This window comes from Gorilla gorilla, chromosome X (genome assembly GCF_029281585.2).
Source record: "Gorilla gorilla gorilla isolate KB3781 chromosome X, NHGRI_mGorGor1-v2.1_pri, whole genome shotgun sequence".
NCBI classification, from domain to species: Eukaryota; Metazoa; Chordata; class Mammalia; order Primates; family Hominidae; genus Gorilla; species Gorilla gorilla.
The window spans coordinates 147,649,155-147,668,179 of record NC_073247.2 but is presented as its reverse complement, the minus strand read 5'-3'; the positions used below and the strand labels follow the sequence as shown (position 1 = coordinate 147,668,179).

Here is a 19,025-nt window from a genome sequence, read left to right as displayed (position 1 = left end):
TTATTTTCAGTTCAGTAGTTACTGCCAAATTGTCCTCTAGAAATCTTTGCCCAGTATGCTTCCACATATAATGTATGAGAATGATTATTTACCAAACCCATGCCAATACTGGGTACTAAACTTTTGAAGTCTGATCATGTGAAAGTGAATAAATGGTATCTTGCATTTTAATGAAGTTCTAATGCATTTTAATGAAGGTCTGGTACATTTTAATGAAGGAGATGGAACACATTTTCATGTTTACTGATTACCGATATTTCCTGTGAAATGTGTAGTCATGTTCTGTTTTCTATTAGGTGATGTGTGTTTTATTGATTTGTATGAGCTTTTTGTAAGCTAAGAAAATTGGTCCATTGTCATGTTTAATAATATTTTCCTAAGTTTTATTTATGTAGTTAAACTTAGTCTTTACAGCTTCTGAGATTTTGCCTTGCTTAGAAAGGCCACCTTTGCATTTAAGAATAAATTTAATGTATTTTTCCAGTATTTTAAAGGTTTTTTTTTCAACTTTTAAATCTGATTCATTTGGAATTTGTCTAGGTAGTAAGAGTGAGGAGAGGATTCAACATTTTTCTCTCGAATAGCAATCTATTCTAACCCCATTTATTAACTTTTTCAACACTGATTGGAAAAACCATCATCCTCATTCATACATCAAATTTCCATATGTCTGGTTAGATATGCTTCTGGGTTCTGTAGTCTGTTGCAAAAAATACGAGTCTTTTAATTATTTTAAATTGTTATGTATTTTTGTCTTGGATATTGCTAGTCCATACCTCATTTTTAGGAATTTTTTCTAGTTACTGCATGTTTATTTTTTTCAGATAAGCTTTCATATCATTTTGTCCAAATCTAAAATTATATTTTCCCTGAAATTTAATTTTGAAAAATTTCAAATCTACAGAAAATGTGAAAGAAAATAGGATGGACACCAGTATACTTTTCATTTAGGTTCACCATTTTTAACATTTTACCACTGTTGCTTTTGCTCTCTCCAGATGTGCTTTTCCTCCCCTCCTGATTCATTCGAGCTAAGTTGCAAACTTCATCATCACACTTCAGGACATCACTTAATATGTCAGCATGCCTTTCCTGCAAGAGTGAGGAGATTCTCCCATTTAACCACAATTCCATTATCACAGGTAAAAAAATGGATCAACCACCCAAAGTTTCATATTCGTATTTCCTCATGTATTCCCTAAATAGCTTTTATAGCTGTCCCCACCAAGGTTCACAAATTACGTTATTAGTGTGTCTCCGTAGTCTCTTTTCAAGTCTGTCTACCTCTTTTTTAAGCTGGTATTTTCTCTAGACAAACTTTATTTTCTTAGAACTGTTTTAGATTTATGGAGAAAATGGGAAGATAGTATAGAGAATTCCCATATACTCCATACTCAATTTCCTCTATTAACATGTTAGCATGAGGCATTTGACACAATGAGCCAATGTCAATACATTAGTAGTAGTAGTAGTAGTAGTAGTATTACTGGAATGCAATGGCGTGATCTCGGCCCACTGCAACCTCCGCCTCCCAGGTTCAAGCAATTCTCCTGCCTCAGCCTCCCGAGTAGCTGGGAGTACAGGCATGCACCACCACGCCTGGTTAATTTTGTATTTTTAGTAGAGACGGGGTTTCTCTATGTTGGTCAGGTTGGTCTCAAACTCCTGACCTCAGCTGATCCACCCGTCTCGGCTTCCCAAAGTGCTGGGATTTACAGGCGTGAGCCAGCGTGCCTGGCCTAATACATTATTATTAACTAAAGTCCATACTTTATTCAGATTTCATTTTTTTTTTTTTTTTGAGACAGAGTCTCTCTCTGTCGTCCAGGCTGGAGTGCAGTGGCGCGATCTCGGCTCACTGCAAGCTCTGCCTCCCAGGTTCACGCCATCCTCCTGCCTCAGCCTCCCGAGTAGCTGGGACTACAGGTGCCCACCACCATGCCCGGCTAATTTTTTGTATTTTTAGTAGAGACGGGGTTTCACCGTGTTAGCCAGGATGTTCTCGATCTCCTGACCTCGTGATCCGCCTGCCTCGGCCTCCCAAAGGGCTGGGATTATAGGCGTGAGCCACCGCGTCCAGCCCCTTTGGTTTTACCTAGTATCCTTTTTGCGTTCTAGGATTCTATCAAGAGGACCACATTACGTTTAGTCATCATGTCTTGGCTCCTCTTGGCTGTGACAGTTTCTTAGACTTCCCTTGTTTTTGATGATCTTGACAGTTTTCAGGAGTGCCGGTCAGGTATTTTGTAGAATCTTCCTCTACTGGGATTTGTTAGATGATTTTTCGGTTATTAAACTGGAGTTGTGTGTGTTTTTGGAGGAAGACCACTAAGGTAAAGTGCTATTCTTATCACATCATATCAAGGACACATTTATACTGCTGATGTTAATCTTGATCACCTGGCTGAGGTAGTGTTTGTCAGGTTTCCCCTCTGTAAAGTACTGTTTTTTCCCCTTTCCATACTGTACTTTTTGGAAGGAAGTCACTCTGCACATCCCACACATAAGGAGTGACATGTTATGCTCCACCTCCTTGAGGACAGAGTATCTACATAACTTATTTGGAATTCTTCTGCATGGGAGATATGCTTCTTCTCCCCCATTTATTCATTTATTTTTATGAGTTTGGACTCATACCTTGCTTTATCCTTTAATACTATATCTTGTTGAAATTGTTCCAGTTTCAGACATTGGTAGCTTTTTCAGTAAACTCCTGTGTCCCTTTGACATATTCCCATCGTTGTCATTGTGAGTTTTCTATTTTTTTTTTTTTTATTTGAGTACTTCCTTCCTGGCACTACAAAGATGTTCCGGGCTTGTGTTGTATATTTCCTTCCTCAGTCCTGGAATCAGCCATTTCTCCAAGGAGCATGGTTCCTTTCATTGAAGAATGGTATTACAAACCGAGATCTGGCCACTAGGTTCGCTCATTGCTGCTGACGTTTCATTGCCTCTAGGCCTTTTCAGCAGACAGATCAAGGAAATATATATGTGCATACTAATCTGTGCATTTATGCCTAAGTGTAAATATGTAACATCTGTATTTCCATTAAATGAAACATGGGTTCATACTGATGTTCAATCCATTACCACATAGATCATTCTAACCTCTTCCCTTTGCTTATCTGTAAACCTCCACTGCAACTGAGAAACCCGACTCCCACCATCAGCTCTCTTCTTGCTTCAATTGTTTAATTCCAGTATACATATAAACTGGCTTCAGAATTGTTAACCCTTTCCCCCACAAGAAACAACTTTACCAACTAGAGCACAGTGATTATGTAGCTTTTTTGGTTGTTCATTTGTTGCCATTAGTTTCACAGGCTACTCATTTTGAAAGTTACTTAGGTCAGGACCTTTTCCCTCACCTCCTTTGGTGAGATTGTTTCATTAATTTGTGATAAACTTAGATTGTTTTGTAACATTCTACGTTCGATTTTGGTATTCTCCTGACCTCCCAAATGTTTTTTAAAAATGTGTGTACATTAAGGTTCACTTTTTGTTTCTGGAAGTTCAGTGGGTTATGATGGATTCATAATGTTAGGTATCCACAATTGTATTATCACATAGAATAGTTTCACAGCCATAAGAATCCCTGTGCTTCACATATTTATCCCTCCCTCCCCTTCTGCTGAGCCTGTGTTAACCACTGATCTTTTTAGTGTCTCTATAGTTTTGCCTTTTCAAGAATGTCATGTGGTTGGAATCATGCAGTATGTAGTCTTTTTAGACTGGCTTCTTTCACTTAGCAATATGCATTCAGGATTCCTCCATTTCTCTCAGAAGTTTGATAATTCATTTCTTCTTATCTCTGAATAATAGTTTTATTGTGTGGATGTTCCCACACTTTGTTTATCCATTCACCTATTGAAGGACATCTTCGTTGCTGCCAGTCTTTGCTGGTTATGAACAAATCTTCCATAAACATTCACATGCAGGTTTTTGTGTGGACATGATTTTTCAAAGTGGTTGGGTGTAAATACCGAGGAGCAGAATTGCTGGGTCATGTGATGAGATTATGTTCAGCTTTATAAGAAATTGCCAAGCTGAATGCGGTGGCTCATGCCTATAATCCCAGTACCTTGAAAGGCCAAGACGGGCGATCACTTGAGCCCAGAAGTTCAAGACCAGCCTGGGCAATATGGTGAAACCCTGTCTCTACACAAAATACAAAAAAAATTAGCCAGTCATGGTGGTGCATGTCTGTAGTCCCAGCTACTCAGGAGACTGAAGTGGGAGGATTGCTTGAGCCTGGGAGTTCCAGGCTGCAGTGACCCGTGTTCGCACCACTGCACTCCAGCCTGGATGGTAGAGTGAGACCCTGTCTCAAAAAATAAAATAAAATAAATAAAAAATAAAAAAATTGCCAAACTGCCATCCAAAGTGGCTGTACCATTTTGCATTCCTATCAGCAATGGATGAGAGTTCCTGTTGCTCCATGTCTTTGCCAGCAATTGGTATTGTCAGTTTTTGAATTTTAGTTATTAATAGGTGTGTAGTGCTATTTCTTTGTTTTAATTTGCAGTTCTTTAACAACAAATGATGTTAAGCATCTTATGTGCTTATCTGCCATCTGCATTTCTCCTGTGATGAGGTATCTGTTCAGGTCTTTTGCCCATTTTAAAATTGGTTTGTTTGCTTAATTGTTGAGTTGTAAGACTTCTTTGTATATTTTGAATACAAGTCCTTTACACATGTGGGTTTTGCAAATATTTTCTCCCGGTCAGTGGCTTCTCTTTTCATTCTCATAACAGTGTCTATCACAGATAAATTTTGATTGTAGTAAAGTTCAGCTTATCAGGTTTCTCTTTCATGGATCATGTTTTTGGTGTTGAATTTAAAAGTTTACTTTCAAACCTAAGCTCATCTAGATATTCTCCTACGTTTCCATTCAAAGGTTTTGTAGGTTTTCATTTTACATTTAGATCTATAATCCATTTGAAGTTAATTTTTGCAAAAGGTATAAATAAGATCTGTGTCTAGGTTCCTTTTTTTTTTTCATATGGACATCTGCTTGTCCTAGCACCATTTGTTGAGAAGACTGTGCTTTCTTCATTGCTTTGCTTTTGTTCCTTTGTCAAAAACCAATTGACTGCATATGTGTGGATCTATTTCTGGGCTGTCTACTTTGTTCCATTGGTTGATGTGTCTATTGCCAGTCCCACAGTGTCTTGATCATTGTACCTTTATACTATGTCTTGAAATTCGGTAGTATGAGTACTCCAAGTTTGTTGTTATTTTTCAGTATTGTGTTGGCTATTCAGGGTCTTTCCTGTTTCCTTAGAAGCTTTATAATCTGTTTGTCAATATCTCCAAGATAGTTTGCTGGGATTTTCATGTTAATTGCTTTGAATCTATAGATCACGCTGGGAAGGACTGACAATAATATTGCATCTTCCAATTTGTGAAGGTGGAATAGCTTTCCATTTATATAGACCTTGTAGTTTTCCACATGTAGATCCTGTACATATTTTGTTTGGATTATACATATTTCATTATTTTGGCCAGGCATGGTGGCTCACGCCTGTAATCCCAGCACTTGGGAGGCCAAGGTGGGTGGAACACCTGAGGTTAGGAGTTCAAGACCAGCCTGGCCAACATGGTGAAAACCTGTCTCTACTAAAAATACAAAAAAAATAGCCAGGTGTGGTGGGGGGCACCTGCAATCCCAGCTACTCGGGAGGCTGAGGCGGGAGAATCGCTTGAACCCAGGAGGTGGAGGTTGCAGTGAGCTGAGATCATGCCACTGCACTCCAGCCTGGGCAACAAGAGCGAAACTCCATCTCATATTTCATTATTTTGGTGCTCTTGTGAATGACATTGCCTTTAAATTTCAAATTCCAATTATTGGGATTTAGGAAAGTAATCCAATTTGTATATTAACCTTGTATCCTACTCCTTGTTATCATTATTTTTAAAATTCAGGAATGGATCTTGAATTTTTTCAAGTGCATTTTTGGAGTATATTGAAATAACCATATATATTTTTTCTTTTACATATTAAAATGGCAAATTACAAGAATAGATTTTCAAATGTTGACCCATCTTTGCATTCATGAGATGAAGTAAGTATTCATTAAAAATAACAGCTTGCTAGGATTTTGGTTTTTAAATTTCCCTTAATGTTAGTTCTGCTTTTATGATAATTTCTTTAAACCACAGATTCATTAAAAGGAGGAGAATTCTGCTACAAGTCAGGCTTATTTTTTTCATGATTGTTAAAGGGTACTGACCTTTTGCTCTGCCATAATTTATATGCCTTTCTTTTTGTAGTCAAATGCGCTAACTATACAGAGCATATATATAAGATGAAACTTAATAAAAGGGGCATACCATCAAATGTGAGATGAGAGTATTATCAATGCCGTCGCAGTAAACTTTTCTGTTTAGCACTTTTTGTATCCTCTTGAAGAAATATTTTTCTATTTTGAAATCTTAAAGAAATTCTTCTATAATTTCTTCTAAAGTCTTATTAATTTTTTCTTTCACACTTAAGTACTTAATCCATTTGAAATTGCTTTTTAAAAAATACGGTATAAGAAAGAAATCCAACGGCATTATTTTTCACATAGATTGCCAGTTGTCCCAGTGCTGTCCACTACTACATGATCTATTCTTTCCTCCAATCATGTTCAATGATACCTCTGAAATGTGTCAAATTTCCACATATTCATAGGACTCTTTCTGGGCTCTGCTATTCTGTTTTCATTGTTCAATTCATGTACCTCTGCATTCATATCACACTGTCATTATTATTAAAGGTTAATAATGTCTTGAAAACAGTAAGGCATTTCCCCCTAATTTGTTCTTCTTCACGTTTATCTTGACTGGTCTTGAGAATTTACTTTTCCATATACATTTTATTTATTTATTTATTTATTGAGACGGAATCTCTGTCACCCAGTCTGGAATGCAGTGGCGCGATCTTGGCTCACTGCAACCTCTGTCACCTGGGTTCAAGCGATTCTCCTGCCTCAGCCTGCCAAGTAGCTGGGATTACAGGCGCCTGCCACCGTGCTGGCTAATTTTTGATGTTTTAGTAGAGATGGGGTTTCACTATATTGGCCAGGCTGGTCTTGAACTCCTGACTTTGTGATCCACCTGCTTCAGCCTCCCAAAGTGCCGGTATTACAAGCGTGAGCCACCGTGCCTGGCCTTATTTATTTATTTATTTAGACAGAGTCTTGCTCTGTCACCCAGGCTGGAGAGCAGTGATGCAATCTCAGCTCACTGCAACCTCTGCCTCCCAGGTTCAAGTGATTCTCGTGTCTCAGCCTCCCGAGTAGCTGGGACTACAGGCACGCACCACCATGCCCTGCTAATTTTTGTGTTTTTAATAAAGACAGGGTTTCACCATGTTGGCCAGGCTGGTCTCAAACTCCTGACCTCAGGTGATCCATCCACCTCGGCCTCCCAAAGTGCTGGGATTATAGGTGTGAGCCACTGCACCCAGCCCATATACATTTTAGAATCAGCTTGTCAAGTTCCATGAAAAGAACGTGTTGGGATCTTTGTCATTTTAGTGAATTTATACATTAATCTGGAGAGGGGGATGGACATTGAGTTCTCCTATCCACAGTGTAGCCCCCCTTTTAAGTTTTCTCTGATGTCTTCCAGTAAATTTTTATAATTATCTGCCTATTGGTTGGTATACCTCCTTATATTCATTTTATATATATACATTCACATACTTCATATATATAGTCCATATATATTCCATATATATGATATATATTTCTACATATATATCTTTATATGCTTATTCCTTATATAGTTTTGCTAATGTTACCTTAAAAAGTTACATTTCCTAAGTTTCTTGGTACTCTTATATAGAAGCACAGTTAATTTTTATATTCTGATTTTATATCTAGCCACCTTGTTAAGTTCTTTGTCTACAGACTACTTTGAGCTTTTAGTTTAGACAAATAATTTATCTCAGGATGCAAGCTAGGAATTATCATAATGCAGTGTTGAATAGAAGTGGCACTAATGGGCATCTTTGTCTTGTTCTTGATTTTACAAAGAATATTTTTAACTTTTAATCACTAGCAATAATGCACACGGTAGATTTTTGGTAGATTCACTTAATGCTTTTACTTTTGTCCTTTATGAAACTATTGTGTTTCATTGCATGTATTTTCTACATTGATTTATTTTTCTCCAGCTTTATTAAGGTATAATTGACAAATAAAACTTGTATATTTTTACTGTGTACAACATGAGGTTTTGATATATGTATATATCATTAAATGATTAAATCAAGCAAATTAACGTACCCATCACGTCATATACGTATTGTTTTGTGGAGAGAACATTTAAAGTATACTCTCTTACAACTTTCAAGTATACAATCCATTGTTATTAACTATAGTCACCATGCTATACAATAGGTTTCCAGAACTTATTTGCTTTTGTTGTCTGTGCTTTTGGGGTCTTATCCAAAAAAGTATTGCCTAGAACAATGCTAAGAAGCTTTTCCTCTATGTTTTCTTGTAAGAGTTTTACAATTTCAGGTCTTATGTTTAAGTCTTTAATCCACGTTGAGTTGATTTTTGTATATATTGAGAGATCAGGGTCCAATTTCATTCTTTCAGACTCAAATTCAAATGCAGAGATGGCATCTCCACTTACTTGTCCAAGAAACATTTAAAATTCAACCCATTCCATGTGTTTAAACTGAACTCCTGAACTGTCTCTCCCAAAACACCTTCTCTACATACAGCACTTGCCAACTCAGTTAATGACACCATACAGTGATGTACTGGTAAAACTGTAACAATTCTCTGTCCACAGGTGTGTGTAGGGTGGTAGGGTAGAGAAGCCCTTGTTTGTAGTGTTTGCAGATTACTATGTTGTGTAAATTAATTCTGACTTGGCTAATGTCAAGCTATCAACATGCGGTCATTGAACACTGAGTCAGGAAGAGTTGGGCACAATCTGCTTTTGCAAGTGGTGTGCTGGCTCCTAAACACTCCTGGCCCTACTATTTACCCAGTGGTTCAGGTAAAAAACCTTACAATCACTCTCATTTCTCTTTTATTCTCCTCTCACATTCAATCTCTTAGCAACTCTAGGCAACTTTATGTCTAATATAATCCCCAAACATCACCATTTCTCTCCACCCCTCTGGTCGACTCTGCCATGATCAATCACTGGGTGACTGTGCTATCTCCATGTTTCCCATTCTTGCCCCCATCAACACATACTCTCTAACCCTGCAGCCAGGTCAGCATTTTGGCACATAAATCACATCATGCCGTGTGCCTCCTGAAAACCTGTCCTCAACTCTCCTAAGTACTCAGAACAGATCCTGAACTCCTGGCTCTGGTCTGCACGGCCTGCCCTCCATCACCCTCTCCTAAAGTGGGTCCCATCCATCTCCTCCTGACTCTGCCTCTGTCCTTCACCTCGTAGTGCTCGGTCCATCCCCACTCCAGTCCCTACCCTTGGCCTCACCACAACCTGGAACTCCCTCTGCCTCTGCACAGGCAGCTCTGCTTCTTCCTTCAACCCTGCCCAAGGGCACCTCCTCAGAAAGCCCTGTCCAACCAGCCACAGCCTCTGGGGCTCCCTCTGCTGCTCTCTCCCACAGGCCTGTGGACTGCTTCCGCACCACCAGCCCAATGCTGCTTGTTTCATTTGCTCATTGTACATGTACTGTCTGACTGCCCCATGAGGATGTGAGCTCCACAAGGGCAGGGAACATTGCTCTCTGGGCTGTTTGCTGCTGATTCCCAGCTCCTAGCACGCTGCCTGCCACAAATGATGAATAAATGAAAGAAGTGTCAGACCTGGAGTGAAAAGAAAGTCACTTTTCTGGAAACGAAGGATGAGGAAGGTCATACACTAAAAGGGATTTTTGGTGATGGAGTGTGTATAGAACTTTCAGCACTAATGGCCGCCTCTATTTTCTCAGAATATATTTGATGTAGAGAGGAGGCAGGTCAAAGTGTATCCAGGTTGTCTGGCTTTCAGTTTAGAAAAGGACACAAAATTATATGCAAGTTTCAGGAATCATGACATCATGTGAGACTTTCAGCTCATCAACTTGTAAAAGGCAAAAAGGCAACGTTAAATGAAGAGTATCTTGGCCGGACATGGTGATTCACGCCTGTAATCTCTGCACTTTGGGATGCCGAGGTGGAAGGATCACTTGAGCCCAGGAGTTCAAGACCAGTCTGAGCAACATGGTGAAACCCCATCTCTACAAAAATACAAAAATTAGCTGGGGGTGGTGGCACATGCCTGTAGTCTCAGCTACTAGGGAGGCTGAGGCAGGAGGACTGCTTGAGCACAGAAGGTTAAGGCTGCAGTGAGCCATGACCATGAGCATGCCACTGCACTCCAGCCAGGATGACAGAGCAAGACCCTGTCTCAAAATAAATAAATAAATAAATAAAAAGAGTACCAGGAATTTATGAATGTTCATTAGTTGTATAGTTTTACTCGATTTCTGTATGTATTGATAGTGCCAGGAAGTTAAGAGGTAGTTTTGTTGTATTATCTTTTATGAGCTCAATTTTTCAGGTCTGAGATTTATGTCTGGTTTATCATTTTACTTTATGAAATAATAATTTCCTAGAAACTACAGAGTACAGTGACGTCCCTGTGGGGGTGAAGAAATGCACCTGCCTTGCAGCTCAACCATTTAATTTGCAAGTTTCAGAAATCACGACATCATGTGAGACTTTTATGTGAAACCACTTAATTTGGTTTCCAGATGCTTCTGTCATTTGCGATGTCCATGAGGAGAAGATGGAAGTGGTCAAACTCCACCTGATGATTCCTTGTCAAAATCTGCTCCACCAGAGGTTATGAACACGGCAGGATATGGTATTCTACCCAACTAACTGTATTATCTGTTTAATGAATTAACTAGTCTCAGCAAATATGGGCTGATTCAAAAAGCTGGTAGTAGTGTGCACTTTTCGGTCTTATGTGCGCTTGTACCCTCAATTATCTCTGTATTTGCTGGAGGGTATCATTCCATGAGAGTTCATTTTTCATTAAATTTTTAAATTGTGGGAAAAAATACATGGCATACAATCTACCATCTTAACCATTTTTAAGTGTGCAGTTCAGTAGTGTTAAGTATATTAACATTGTTGTGAAACAGATCTCCAGAACGTTTTCATCTTGCAATCATCTGAAATAAATTCTCATGGAATGGAGTAAAGTCAGAGTCCAGGTATATTTGATGTGATTAATAGCCATTTGAGTTTGACTCCTATGAAGTGCATATTCAGCTTTTCCCCCCAAATTTTATTGGGATGTTTGTTTTCTAGAAATTCATTTGTAGTTGTGGATATATTCTGGATTCCACTCATTTGTTGCCAGATCTATATGCATATATGTGTGTAATTAATATATATTTTTATATATAACCTATGATATATACTGCATAATGTATAATCTACAAACACGCTTTGGTTTTTCAGTCTGTTAATAGTGTCTTTGAGGAACGGAAGTTTTCCATTTAATTATGTCTAATTAAACAGTTCATTCTTTATGGTTAGTGCTTGTTTATCCTCATTAAAAACATCTTTGCCTATTCTATAGTTGTGAAGACAATATCTTAAGTGTTTACTAGATCGTCTATCCGTCTTTAATAAAGTTTTGTGGAGTGGGAAGAGGTAAGAGTCAAGGTTTGTATTTTCCCTGCATTTATCAAGTGCATTTATTAAAAGCACTGTCCTTTCCACAATGATTTACAGCTCTTCTGTATTTTGTATTTCCAGATTCTTTTTGTTCTCTGTGTCCTCTTCCCTTGGTGTACTTGCCTGTCATTGCTCCAATACCACACTGTTTTAATTACTCTACCTTTATAGTAAATTTCATATATAGTAGTGCATATCTACTAACTTAGTTATTTTTCTTAAAAAAAACTGACTTTCCCTTGGCTTAAAAAAACTTGGCTTTTCCAAATCTTTAATTTGCATATACTTAAAAAATGATCTGCTTGTCAATTTTCAGAAAAACTTTTGTTAACATGGTGGAATTTTAAATATGATTGCTATGATCATTCTGAGAGACTTGACGATAATGTCTCTTAATAATGTTTTCTGGCCGGGTGCGGTGGCTCACGCCTGTAATCCCAGCACTTTGGGAGGCCGAGGCGGGCGGATCACTTGAGGTCAGGAGTTCGAGACCAGTATGGCTAACATAGTGAAACCCCATCTCTACTAAAAATAGAAAAATTAGCCAGGCGTCATGGCAGGCGCCTGTAATCCCAGCTACTCGGGAGGCTGAGGCAGGAGAATCTCTTGAACTCGGGAGGTGGAGGTCGCAGTGAGCAGAGACTGTGCCACTCCACTCTAGCCTAGTCTTCCAATGCATGAAAAGAATATTTTTCTCCATTTACTGCAGTCTTGAATTTCTCTGAGTGATGTTTTATAATTTTTGTGTAGTACTCTAGCACATCTTGATTAGATTTATTCCTAAATATTTGGTGTTTTTGGAAGTGTTTTTAATGACATTTGAAATCTCATATTCTAATTATTTGTTGCTATTAATTACACAGAAATGCCATTGGTTTTTATTAGATCTAGTGTGTTGACTAAATTTGCTTATTAACCATAATGATTTTATTCTTCTGCATTTTCTATGTACAGAACAATGTCATCTGTGAATGGCATGTAAATCACATCATGGCATGTCACTCCTGAAAACCCATCCTTAACTCTCCTAAGCAGTCAGAACCGACTGTGAACCAGCTTTGGTCTGCGAGGTTATTTCTTTCCAAATTTTAAACGTATTATATTTTCCTGATGCTACAGCACTTTTTAGAACCACCAGTAAATTGTTGAATGGATAGTGGGCATCTTTGTCTTGTTTTTAGACTCAGGGAGAAAATACTGATACGTCACTATGAAGTATGGCATTTACTATTTTTTTGTACATATGCTAACCAGAATGGGAAAGTTGCCCTTTTTTCTAAGATGGTGATAGTTTTTATCACGAATGGACTTTAAACATTGACCATGTATGAAAATGATCATGTGGTGTTTCCCTGTGTTTTTGTTGTTGTTGTTGTTAATATGGTGAATTACATTTATTGATTTTCAAATGTTAAATCAATGTTGCCTTTCAACAATATACTCCACCATGGCTGATGTATGTCCTTTTTAAGTACTATTGCATTTTATTTGCTCACGTTTAGTTTGAATTTTTTGTGTCTAAGTTCAGGGGTGATCTTGGCTTGTATTTTGGCTTGATCTTGTAGCTTTTCTTTCTTCTAAAATCCTTGTCAGATGTTATCATCAGTTTTGTATCAATCTTCTAAAATCCTTTTCTTTGTCCTCATTTTTCCTAATAAGGGTTAATACAGATTGGTTTATACATCGATTTGAATATATAATAAATATATAATATACTTAAATGCTAATACATAAGTATAAGTATACATACTTCCATATTTATATAATATATAAGTATACATACTTCTATATTAAATATATATTATGTATAATATGTATAATATATATATAATTTAAAATATAATGTATAATAAGGGTTAATACACATTGGTTTATGCATGTATTTTTCTAATAAGGGTTAATACAGATTGGCTTATACATCTTCAAATAGGTAATAATATTTTTATCTATTTTTGGTTGATGATAGCTGCTTATTCCACAAGCATTCTGATTGATTTGGTTATACCATCTTTCTTCTGTTTTACTTAGTGTACATTAAAATTAGGTTTCTTTTCCTGAGAACAGAGTGTTTGTTGAGACTTGGTAAATCTTGGCTCATGATTAAAAGTGAAATTAATGATTCAAAGTCTTGGTTGTATACACATATGCAAACTGTTTGCCATTTTGTGATTGTTAGATTTTTGTCGTGAATGGAATATGTTCATTGATGTTTTTCAGGAAACAATGACCGATAAAACAGAGAAGGTGGCTGTAGATCCTGAAACCGTGTTTAAACGTCCCAGGTAATGTGACAGTCCTTTGTATCAGAAAAGGCAGAAGATGGCCCTGTTGGCAAGGAAACAAGGAGCAGGAGACAGTCTTATTGCAGGCTGTGCCATGTCCAAAGAAAACAGTAAGTAAGCCTGTCCTCACCTCCTCTTCATGCTGTATCCAGTGCAGTCGGCCTCCTGCCTCATCCCCTACAGAGAAACTGTCCTTGACAAGGTCAACAGTTTCAGCTGACATTGCCATTAATTTCTCAGCAGCATTTGACAGTTGTTCACTCGCTTCTTCATGAAAATCTTCTAGGATTTCCATTTCCCACAATTTTTTTTTAAATTTCTTGTCCGTATTGGTGAATCCCTATCATTTTTTTCTTGAGACGCAGTTTCGCTCTTCTCAGCCAGGCTGGAGTGCAGTGGCGCGATCTCGGCTAACTGAAATACCTGTCTGCTGGGTTCAAGTGATTCTTCTGCCGCAGCCCCCTGAGTAGCGGGATTACAACCACCAGCCACCACACCCAGCTAATTTTTGTAAGTTTAGTAGAGATGGGGTTTCGCCATGTCGGCCAGGCTGGTCTCGAACTCCTCACCTCCGGTGATCCACCCACTTCAGCCTCCCAAAGTGCTGGGATTACATGCACGAGCCACCGCCCCCGACCCCATCATTGTTTTTTTCTACATTTCTTTTTCTTCTCTTCTCTAAATACTGTAAAAAAATCCTGAACCCCAGCATCTCTCTCTCTCCTTCTATTCCACTCTGCCACGATCAATCACTGAGCTCCTGAGATACCTCCATGTTTCCCATTATTTCCCACATGAAACACATACCCTCCAACCCTGCAGCCGGGTCATGATGTTGGCATGTAAATCACGTGATGCCATGTCGCTCCTGAACACCCATCCTCAACACTCCTAAGCACTCAGAACCGACTGTGAAGCAGCTTTGGTCTGCGAGGTTCTGCATGGCCTGGCCTCCGTCACCCTCTCCTAACACGGGCCCCATCATCTCCTGACTCTCTCTGCTACTGTCCTTCACCCCATAGTGCCTGGTCCATCCCCACTCCAGCCCATATCCTTGGCCTCACTGCAGCCTGGAACTCCCCCTCTGCCTCTGCGCAGGCAGCTCTGCTTTTTCCTTCAAGCCCTGCCCAAGGGTACCTCCACAGAAGGCTCTGCTCAACCAGCAGCAGCTCCTGGGGCTCCCTCTGCTGCTGTTGCCCACAGGCCTGTGGACTGCTTCCTTACCACTAGCCCAACACTGTATGTTTCATTTGCTCATTGTGCACGTACTGTCTGACCACCCCATGAGGATGTGAGCTCCACAAGGGCAGGGAACGTTGCTCTCTGGGCTGTTTGCTGCTGATCCCCAGCTACTGGCATGCTGCCTGCCACAGACGATGAATAAATGAGAGGTGTCAGACCTGGAGTGAAAAGAAAGTCACTTTTGTGAGACAGGAAGGATGAGGAAAATCATACACTAAAAGGGATTTTTTGTTGATGGAGTACATATAGAACTTTCAGTAGTAATGGCCACCTCTATTTTCTCAGAATATATTTGATGTAGAGAGGAGGCTGGTTGAGGTGTGTCCAAGTTGTCTGGCTTCCAGCTTAGTAAAACATGGCAGTTTGTAAGTGAATTTGAGAAATCATGATATCAAGTGAGACTTGCTGCTTTCAACTTGTAAAGCATAACAAGCTGAAACTGTCCCATGAGTACCAGGGATCTGTGAATGTTGCTTTAGAGTTGTACTGTCTTACTTGGTTTCCATATCTATTCATAGGGCCAGAAAATAAGAGGTGATTTTATTGTATTATGTGTCCTGGCCTCAAGTTTGTCAGGTCTGGGATGTCCTCCTGGTATATCCTCCCATTTATGAAATAAATAATTCCCTAGAAACTGAGGAGCACATAGACATACCCAGAGGGGTGATGAAACACACATATCTCACAGCTCAACTTCTCAGTTTGGTTTCCAGATCTGTCATTCATGAGGTCTATGTGGAGGGGAAAGAAAGTGGTCAAACACCAACTGATGGCTTTTACTCAAAATTTGTTTCACCAGAGCTTATGACAGGAGATGGTATTCCACCCAGCCAATTGGATTCTCAGATTGACGACTTCAGAAAGATAGGATGAGGCAGAAATCTGGTAGCAATGCACCTGTGGGAGGAATCATTACCAGCAATTTCTCTGGAGATGACCTAGAATGCAGAGAAATAGTCCTTTTTCCCAAAAGCCAAGAAGAAATTAATGCTGATATAAAACGTCAATTAGTGAAGGAAATCCGATGCATTGGACAAAGTAAGTAGTATAAGAATGTCTGTTTTTTATAAAACTATAGGAAGTCTCTCTTTCTATGATTCAGAAGATATTCATGTTACCTCTTGAGGCTCATTCTTTGCCAGAGTTGAGTTTGCACATAATTTATGGTGGTTCCTCTTTTCTTTGACTACAGCATAGTATGCCTTTTGCTTTTCTTTTCTTACTTGGTTAGGGTTAAAAGAGTTTCATTGGTATGTATGTGCAGGTGTCTTTTTTATTATTTAGTTTTTGTATGTGCAGGTATCTTGATTTAAGCAATTGAAACCTTTTAGCCTATGAAGCATGATTGCTGAGGTATAGATTCTCTTGTATTCTTCTTTATATTTGATAATACTGAAGGTTTTTTTAAACACCTTCAGAATATGAAAAAATCTTCAAATTGCTTTAAGGAGTGCAAGGACCTGTAGAAGTCAAGAAACTATTTTTTTAATCCATCATCAAGGAAGCAGCAAGGTGGGTAGAAATAGGAACTGTCCAATTTCTTTAAGCACTTGGGCCCAATAGAGTACTGGGGGTGAGCGTGGGGAACAGCCCCTGCCTTGCGTTTCTCAAACCCTGGTCCTCACTCATAGTTACAGCTGTCTCCACAGTTACTTAGGCTAAATGTTATCAGAATCTAACTCATTCTTCGAAGACTATGGAGACTTCCAATATCATCATAGTCCGAGGTGTGCATTGTCCCTCGATTGACACTCTTTGTATTTGCTAGACAACCTCCTTTTAGAAAATTTGTGTAGGGACATAGCAGATGCATATATTTCTGGGGTATATGAGATATTGTGATACAGACAACAATGTGTAATAATCATATCACGGTAAATGAGATATCTAACTCTTCAAGCTTTTATCCTTTGTGTTACGGGCAATCCAATTATACTCTTCATTATTTTTAAATGTACAATTAAATTATTACTGACAATAGTCACCCTATTGGGCTATGAAATACTACATCTTATTTGTTCTATTTTTCTACCTATTAATCATCCCCCTTCCCACACCCTCCACCCTCACTAACCTTCCCAGCCTCTGGTAACCGTCATTCTACTCTCTATCTCCATTAGTTCAGTTGTCTTACATTTTTGCTCCAACAAATAAGCGAGAACATGGGCAGTTTGTCTTTCTGTGCCTGGCTTATTTCACTTAACATAAGGACCTTTGATTCCATCCATGTTGTTGCAAATAACTGAATCTCATTCTTTTTTTATGGCTGAACAGTACTCTATGGTGTATATGTACCATATTTTCTTTACCCATTCGTCTGTTAGTGGACGCTTAGGTTGCTTCCAAATCTTGGCTACTGTGAATGGTGCTGCAACAAACATGGGAGTGCAGATATCTCTTCGGTACACTGACTTCCTTTCTTTTGGGTATATACCCAGCAATGGAATTGCTGAATCATATGATAGCTCCATTTTTAGTTTTTTGAGGAAACTCCATACTGTTCTTCATAGTTGTTGTAGTAATTTATATTCCCACCAACAGTGTATGAAGGTTCCCTTTTCTCCACACCCTCGCCAGCATTTGTTGTTGCCGGCTAGAGTACCTCTTACCATGCAGATACATTTCTATTTCCATGCTGATTGTTTCTTCATCTTTCTGTCCTTCACGGTGCTTCCTACAGCATAGGTTCTTGGGCTATCTTTTGGTTAATAACATGTCTCTTTCTTTTCAGATATATGAGCCGAGACTTTGTTCAGCTCCTTGAGAAGAAACTGGAACATATGATTTGGGAGTACTTGTCCATGGAGGATTATCACACCCCAAATGCATAATCTCATTAATGATTCAAGAGAGAAAAGGATCAGATTGCTGTTTTCTGCAATGGAGCAGGATATTGCTGAAGTCTCCTGGCATATGTTACTGAATCAAATGGCCTTCCAGAAGCTAAGAAATTTCTGTTAGTAAAAGATGTTCTTTTTCACTAAGCATTTCATTTGAAAGAATAACTTGTTTTTTGGTTGTTTTGTATTCCCACCTGTGCTGGTAGATATTATTAACCCATTAGGTAAATAGTGTTGCAGTCGTGGTTTCTGCAGCAGCTTACATTGTTGTAGCTGGTATTTAGAACTGCCTTTTTTCACTACCCGTTTTGCATTCCCTTTGCCCTAAGATAGCATGTCAGTTGGTCATGATGCTTGGCCTGGCAGGATGACTCAAACCTTCATTATGGAAGAGTCTGAACCATTAGATGTCCTGCCTGGATGGGGTTGCTGTGATTTTCCATTAACTCTAATTGCAAAACACCGGAGGACTAAGAAGCTCTCTAGACATATCACACATACTCTTCCTTAGCCCCTGGTGTAGTAGGAACCTGATCTCCTTTTTTTTTCAGTTTCCATCACCCAAGTCAGTAGCGGACCCCCTACTTTGTCTCTTGGTTGAGAGGAATGAAGAGTTCAAAGTGGTCAGCTGGCAGACACAATTTTTATTTCAATGGAATCATTTTTTGTTCCCCTGTTGAAAAATTTCTAAATTTTGTAACTAAGACCTCTAGTCCAGCAAAGCCAAAAGTTGGCTTCTTGAGAGCAAAGTTTGCTTCTTGAGCATAAGAAGAAAAATTTTGCTGCTAGACACCCAGGAGTAATAGTGAGATTAGGCCCACATCTTGCCTCTTTCATTCTTGAAGACATAGATGTGGCTATGGGAGAAATAGTTCCATATACTTGAAGCTGGGATACAGCATTGCCACCTCTGAGATTGTCAGCCAAGTCCCTCAAGGCACTGCCAAAAAGCTAGAACTACAACTCAGGCTTTAAAGATCACTCCACTGTTCTATTGAGCCAGT

At 38.9% G+C, this 19,025-nt stretch overlaps 1 pseudogene; it reads left to right on the top strand.

Annotated features, from left to right (window-relative positions):
- The first annotated feature begins 13,730 nt into the window (after positions 1–13,730).
- Positions 13,731–18,231, top strand: LOC101153988 (cancer/testis antigen family 45 member A8-like; annotated as a pseudogene).
- The last annotated feature ends 794 nt before the right edge of the window (positions 18,232–19,025 follow it).